Below are 6,155 nucleotides of genomic sequence, written 5' to 3'. Positions count from 1 at the left end.
AAAAAAAAAAAAAAAAAAAAAAAAAACAAATCATTCAATTTTAAAATGCACAAAAGACCTGGCTGGACATTTCTCAGAAGAAGACATATGGCTGTGTGCAGTGGCTCACGCCTATAATCCCGGCACTTTGGGAGGCCAAGGTGGGCAGATCACTTGAGCTCAGAGTTCAAAACCAGCCTGGACACCACAGTGAGACTCTGTCTACAAAAAACTACAAAATTAGCTATGCGTGGTAGCACACACTTGTAATCCCAGCTGCTTGGGAGGCTGAGGTGGGAGGATTGTTTGAACCTGGGAGGCGGAGGTTGTAGTGAGCCAAGATTACACCACTGCACTCCAGCCTGGACAACCAAGTAAGACTCTGTCTCCAAAAAAAAAAAAAAAAAAAAAAACGTTTTTAGTTTAAAAAAAAAGAAAAGAAAAGAATTCAGATCCTTGGCCAAGTACAGTGACTCATACCTGTAATCTCAGCACTTTGGGAGGACAAGGTAGGTGGATCACTTGAGGTCATCAGGAGTTCAAGACCAGCCTGGTGAAACCATGTCTAAAAATTAATCAGGTGTGGTGGTGCATCCTGTAATCCCAGTTACTCAGGAGGCTGAGGCATGAGAATCACTTGAACCCAGGAGGCACAGGTTGCAGTAAGCCACTGCATTCCAGCCTGGGTTGGCAGAGTGAGACTCTGTCTCAAAAAAAAAAAAAAAAAAGAAGAAGAAGGAAAGAAAGGAAATCAATGTGTCAAAGAGATGTCTGCACTCCCATGTTTACTGCAGCACTATTCACAATAGCCAAGATATGGAGTCAACCTAGGTGTACATCAATGGATGAATAGGTATAGAAAATGTAGTATACATACATAATGGAATATTATTCAGCCATAAAAAAAGAATGAAATTCTGTCATTTGCAGCAACTGGATGGAATTTGGGGTCATTATATTCAGTGAAATAAAACAGACAGAGGAAGTCAAGTGTAGCATGTTCTCATTCATATGGGAGCTAAAAAAAAAAAGTGGATCTCATGGTGGTAGAGAGAGGAATGGTGATTACCAGAAGCTGCAAAGGAATTGGGGAGAGGAGGATGAAGAGAGGTTGGTAATGAGTACCAATGAAGTTTTTGTTGTCATTTCAACAACATTCACAGCATCTTCATCAGGAGTAAATTCCATCTCAAGAAACCAGTTACTTTGCTCATCCATAAGAAGCAATTCTTCATCCATTCAAATTTTATCATGATATTGCAGTAATTCAGTCACATTGTCAAGTTCCACTTGTAGTTCTCTTGCTCTTTTTGTCACATCCGCAGTTACTTCCTCCACTGAAGTCTTGAATACCTCAAAGTCATCCATGAGGGTTGGAATTAACTTCTTCCAAATTTCTGTTAATGTTGATACAATGACCTGCTCCCTTGAATCACAAATGTTCTTAATAGCATCTAGAATGGTGAATTCTTTCCAGAAGGTTTTCAATTTCGTTTTCCCACATCTATAAGACGAACCACTGTATATGACAGCTATAGCTTTACAAAATGGATTTCCCATTAAGACTTGAAGCACTTTGGGAGGCCAAGGCAGGCGGATCACCTAAGGTCAAGAGTTCGAAACTAGCCTGGTCAACATGGCAAAACCCCGTCTCTACTAAAAATTAAAAAATTAGCCAGGTGTGGTGGCTAATCCCAGCTACCCAGGAGGCTGAGGCAGGAGAATCGCTGGAACCCAAGAGGCAGAGGCTGCAGTAAGCCGAGATTGCACCCGCTGCACTCCAGCCTGGGCAACAGAGCAAGACTGCATCTCAAAGAAAAAAAAATAGACTTGAAAGTTGAAATTATTCCTTGATCTATGGGCCACAAGATGGATGTTGTGTTAGAATGCATGAAAACACATTAATCTCCTTGTACACCTCCTTCGGGGCTCTTAGGAAAGTGCATTGTTAATGAGCTATAATATTTTGAAAAGATTTTTTTTTTTTTTCTGAGCAGTAGGTCTCAATGTGAGCTTAAAATATTAACTAAATCAAATTAAACCATGTTCTAAACAGATGTGCTGTCACCCAGGCTTTGTGGTTCCATTTACAGGGCACAGGTAGAGCAGATTTAGAACCCTAGGATTTTCAGAACAGTAAATGAGCATTGGCTTCAGCTTAAAGTCACCAGCTGCAATAGCCCCTAAGAAGAGAGTCAGCCTGTCTTTTGAAGCTTCGAAGTCAGGCATTGACTTCTCTCTAGTATGAAAGTCCTGGATGACATTTTCCAACAGAAGGTCGTTTTGTCCACACTGAAAATCTGTTGCTCACTGTAGCCCCCTTCGTCAATTAGCTTAGCTAGATCTTCTGGGTAACTTGCTGCAGCTTCTCCATCAGCACTTTTTTTTTTTTTTTTTTTTTTTTTTGTATTTTAGTAGAGACGGGGTTTCACCGTGTTAGCCAGGATGGTCTCGATCTCCTGACCTCGTGATCCGCCCATCTCGGCCTCCCAAAGTGCTGGGATTATAGGCTTGAGCCACCGTGCCCGGCCTTCCATCAGCACTTTCTACTTTACCTTATACTTTTATGTTATGAAGATGCCTTCTTTCTTTAAACTTCATGAACTCACCTCTGCTAGCTTCAAACTTTTCTTCTGCAGCTTCCTCACCTCTCTGAGACTTCATAGAATTGAAATAAGGCTGTCTCGTTTTCATATCATTCATATGTTCACAGGAGTAGCACTTTCAATTTCCTTCAATAACTTTTCCTGTTCATTCATAACTTGGCTAACTCTCCGGCACAAAAGGCCTAGTTTTTGGCTGTCTCAGCTCTTTTTTTTTTTTTGAGACGGAGTCTTGCTCTGTCGCCCAGGCTGGAGTGCAGTGGCCGGATCTCAGCTCACTGCAAGCTCTGCCTCCCGGGTTCGCGCCATTCTCCTGCCTCAGCCTCCGGAGTAGCTGGGACTACAGGCGCCTGCCACCTCGCCCGGCTAGTTTTTTGTATTTTAGTAGAGACGGGGTTTCACCGTGTTAGCCAGGATGGTCTCGATCTCCTGACCTCGTGATCCACCCGTCTCGGCCTCCCAAAGTGCTGGGATTACAGGCTTGAGCCACCGCGCCCGGCCTTGTCTCAGCTTCTGACATGCCTTCCTCCCTAAACTTAATCATTTCCAGCCTTTAAAAAAATTTTAATCTATTTATTTGTTTATTTAGAGATCAGGTTATGAGACTGGCTAATTTTTGTATTTTTGGTAGAGATGAAGTTTACCACATTGCCAAGGCTGGTTTCAAACTCCTGGGCTCAAGAGTTATGCAACTCTTCCTTTCACTTGAACACTGAGAGGCCATTGTAGGGTTACTATTTGGCCTAATTTCAATATCATTGTGTCTCAGGGGATAGGGAGGCCCAAGGAGAGAGAGACAGGGGAATGCTGGTTGGTGGAGCAGTCAGAACATACACATTTATCGGTTAAGTTCACTGTCTTATTTGGGAGTGGTTTGTGGTACTCCCCCAAAATTACAATAGTAATATCAAAGATAACTGATCACAGATCACTATAATAGATGTAATAATAATGAAAAAGTTTGAAATATTGCAAGAATTACCGAAATGTTACACACAGACACAAAGTGAGCACATGGTGTTGGAGAAATGGCGCCTATAGAGGCTGGAGGCAGGATTGCCAGAAACCTTCAATTTGTGAAAACGCAGTATCTAGAAGTACAATAAAATGAAGCCCCAAAAAAGAAGGTATCCCTAGATGGCAGTTGAAACTATGAATGTCCAGTGGGCCCAGTGGCTCAAGTCTGTAATCCCAGCACTTCGGGAGGCTGAGGCAGGCAGAGCACTTGAGGCCAGGAGTTTGAGACCAGCCTGGCCAAGAAAGCAACACCCCGTCTTTACAAATTATTAGTAGTAGTATTATTTGAGACAGTTTCACTCTTGTCGCCCAGGCTGGAGTGCAGTGATGTGATCTCAGCTCACTGCAACCTCCACCTCCTAGGTTTGAGCAATTCTCTTGCCTCAGCCTCCCAAGTAGCTGGGATTACAGGTGCCCACCACCACGCCCAGCTGATTTTGTATTTTAGTAGAGACAGGGTTTTACCATGTTGGCCAGGCTGGTCTCGAACCCCTGACCTCACGTGATCCACCCACCTCAGCCTCCCAAAGTGCTGGGATTACAGGTGTGAGCCACCACACCTGGCCTACAATTATTAAAAAATACAAAATTAGCCAGGCATGGTGGCATGTGCCTGTGGTCCCAGCTACTTGGGAAGCTGAGGCAGGAGAATCACTTGAACCTAGGAGGCAAATTGCAGTGAGCTGAGATCGTGCCACTGCACCCTAGCCTGGGTGGCAGAGTGACACTTTGTCTCAAAAAAGAAAAAAAGTTATGAAGGTGGAAGTTATTTCCTGGAGGCTGTGTAAACCTAGAAGAGAAGGGGATCCAAGGACAGAACTGTTAGAATCCTCCCATTAAGAGGCAGGTTAAGATTCAACAGGCAGGTCAAGTAGGAGGAAATCCATGAGACAATAGTATCCTGGAGATCAAGAGAAGGGAGTTTTGAGAAACAGGGTGCTGGGGACCAGTGTGCCATTTTACACATTAAGGTTCATAATGATGCAGAGTGGTGTTAGTTGGGAAAGAATGACTTTCCAGGCAGTCCGTATAGTGGAGCGTTGCCCGTGGTGAATTCTCCATTTGACCAAAGTCTGCCGTCCAGAAATTCAAACTTCCCCTCCTGCGAGTGTCACTATCAGAAACAGATTCTTTTACCCAAGGTCACATAGCCAATTAAAAAAAAAAGACCAGGTGTGGTGGCTCACGCCTATAATCCCAGCACTTTGGGAGGTCAAGGAGGGTGGATCACTTGAGGCCAGGGGTTCGAGACCAGCCTGAACAACATGGCGAAACCCTGTCTCTACTAAAATACAAAAAATTATCTGGGTGTGGTGGTGGGCAACTGTAATCCTAGCTACTTGGGAGGCTGAGGCAGAATTGCTCGAACCCAGGAGGCAGAGGTTGTAGTGAGCTGAGATTGCACCATTGCACTCCAGCCTGGGTGGTCTGTCTGAAAAGAAAAGAAAAAAAAAAACTTTTTTTTTTTCTTTTGTAGAGACAGAGATTCGCCACGTTGGCCAGGCTGGTCTTGAACTGCTGAGCTCAAGTGATTTGCCTGCCTTGGCCTCCCAAAGTGCTGGGATTACGAGTGAGCCACTGTGCCCGGCCACAGCCAATTTTCTTGAGGCTGCGTTTCATCATAAGTGTATGTCTATCAGATTTTAACCCAAGTTCACAAATACATTAATATAGGACATATACTAGAATGCCAGTCAATTTATTAATAAAATACAATTGTTAAATGCTCCAGTTGGCCTAACTAGTGCATTCTTCTTTCTCTCTGCAGTTCTGCTTAAGGGAAAGGCAAATTTTCAGTGTATTACTTTGTGAGTATAGAATGAGAACAAATATGTCGTTGATCTTATAGTTTCTCAGCCCAGCGTGAGACATTCTTAAGGGGTATCTTTGTCAAACAGTTGGCCTATTGAACCATTTTACTTTCAATACTTCCTTGGCTGACAAACACCTTCCTTCGTTTCTCCAAAAGGAGCGCAATATTAACTCTTTTGTTTTCTAGTTGCAATTCCAGTGCAATTCTTCCTGTCTGAGATTCTACATCCTGGCTGAGTTTCGATGGTTTCCAAATTCCTTATCCAGCCACTTAGGGTCTTTCGATTGCTTCCCTGCCCCAGAATTGCATTCATTTTCTGTGGTTTTTTACTAGTTTAACTCTTTGAGGGCAATCTTATTTCCAAGTTTCTGAGGGACATTTTGTTGGAACCGACAAACATTGCCAGTAAATTCAGATATCAAGTAGAATGAGGATTCAGTATGAAGCCACAGGGCTTGGCAAATGGAAGTCATTGGGGAGCTCAATGCTAGCAGTTTCGGTAAGCTTGTGGGAGTGGACCCCTGGGAGTGGACAAATGAATCTGAATTGCTTCGTTAGGGTATCCAGGAAGTGCTGGACCCTCAGAGTAAAATATAAGTAATTACAGACGAGATCCCTGCCCTGGTGTGGCTTATCTGAGCAGGAAAGGTGACCTAAAGTCACGACAATTGTCTAATGATACAGTTCGTGTTGTTGAGGAACTGTACAGAGCTGTGACGGCCTTTAAGAGGTGGCTCTGGCCT

The sequence above is a fragment of the Rhinopithecus bieti genome, unplaced genomic scaffold (genome assembly GCF_001698545.2).
Source record: "Rhinopithecus bieti isolate Rb0 unplaced genomic scaffold, ASM169854v2 scaffold_14454, whole genome shotgun sequence".
NCBI classification, from domain to species: Eukaryota; Metazoa; Chordata; class Mammalia; order Primates; family Cercopithecidae; genus Rhinopithecus; species Rhinopithecus bieti.
The sequence above is the reverse complement of the archived record's forward strand: the minus strand, read 5'-3'. Positions refer to the sequence as shown.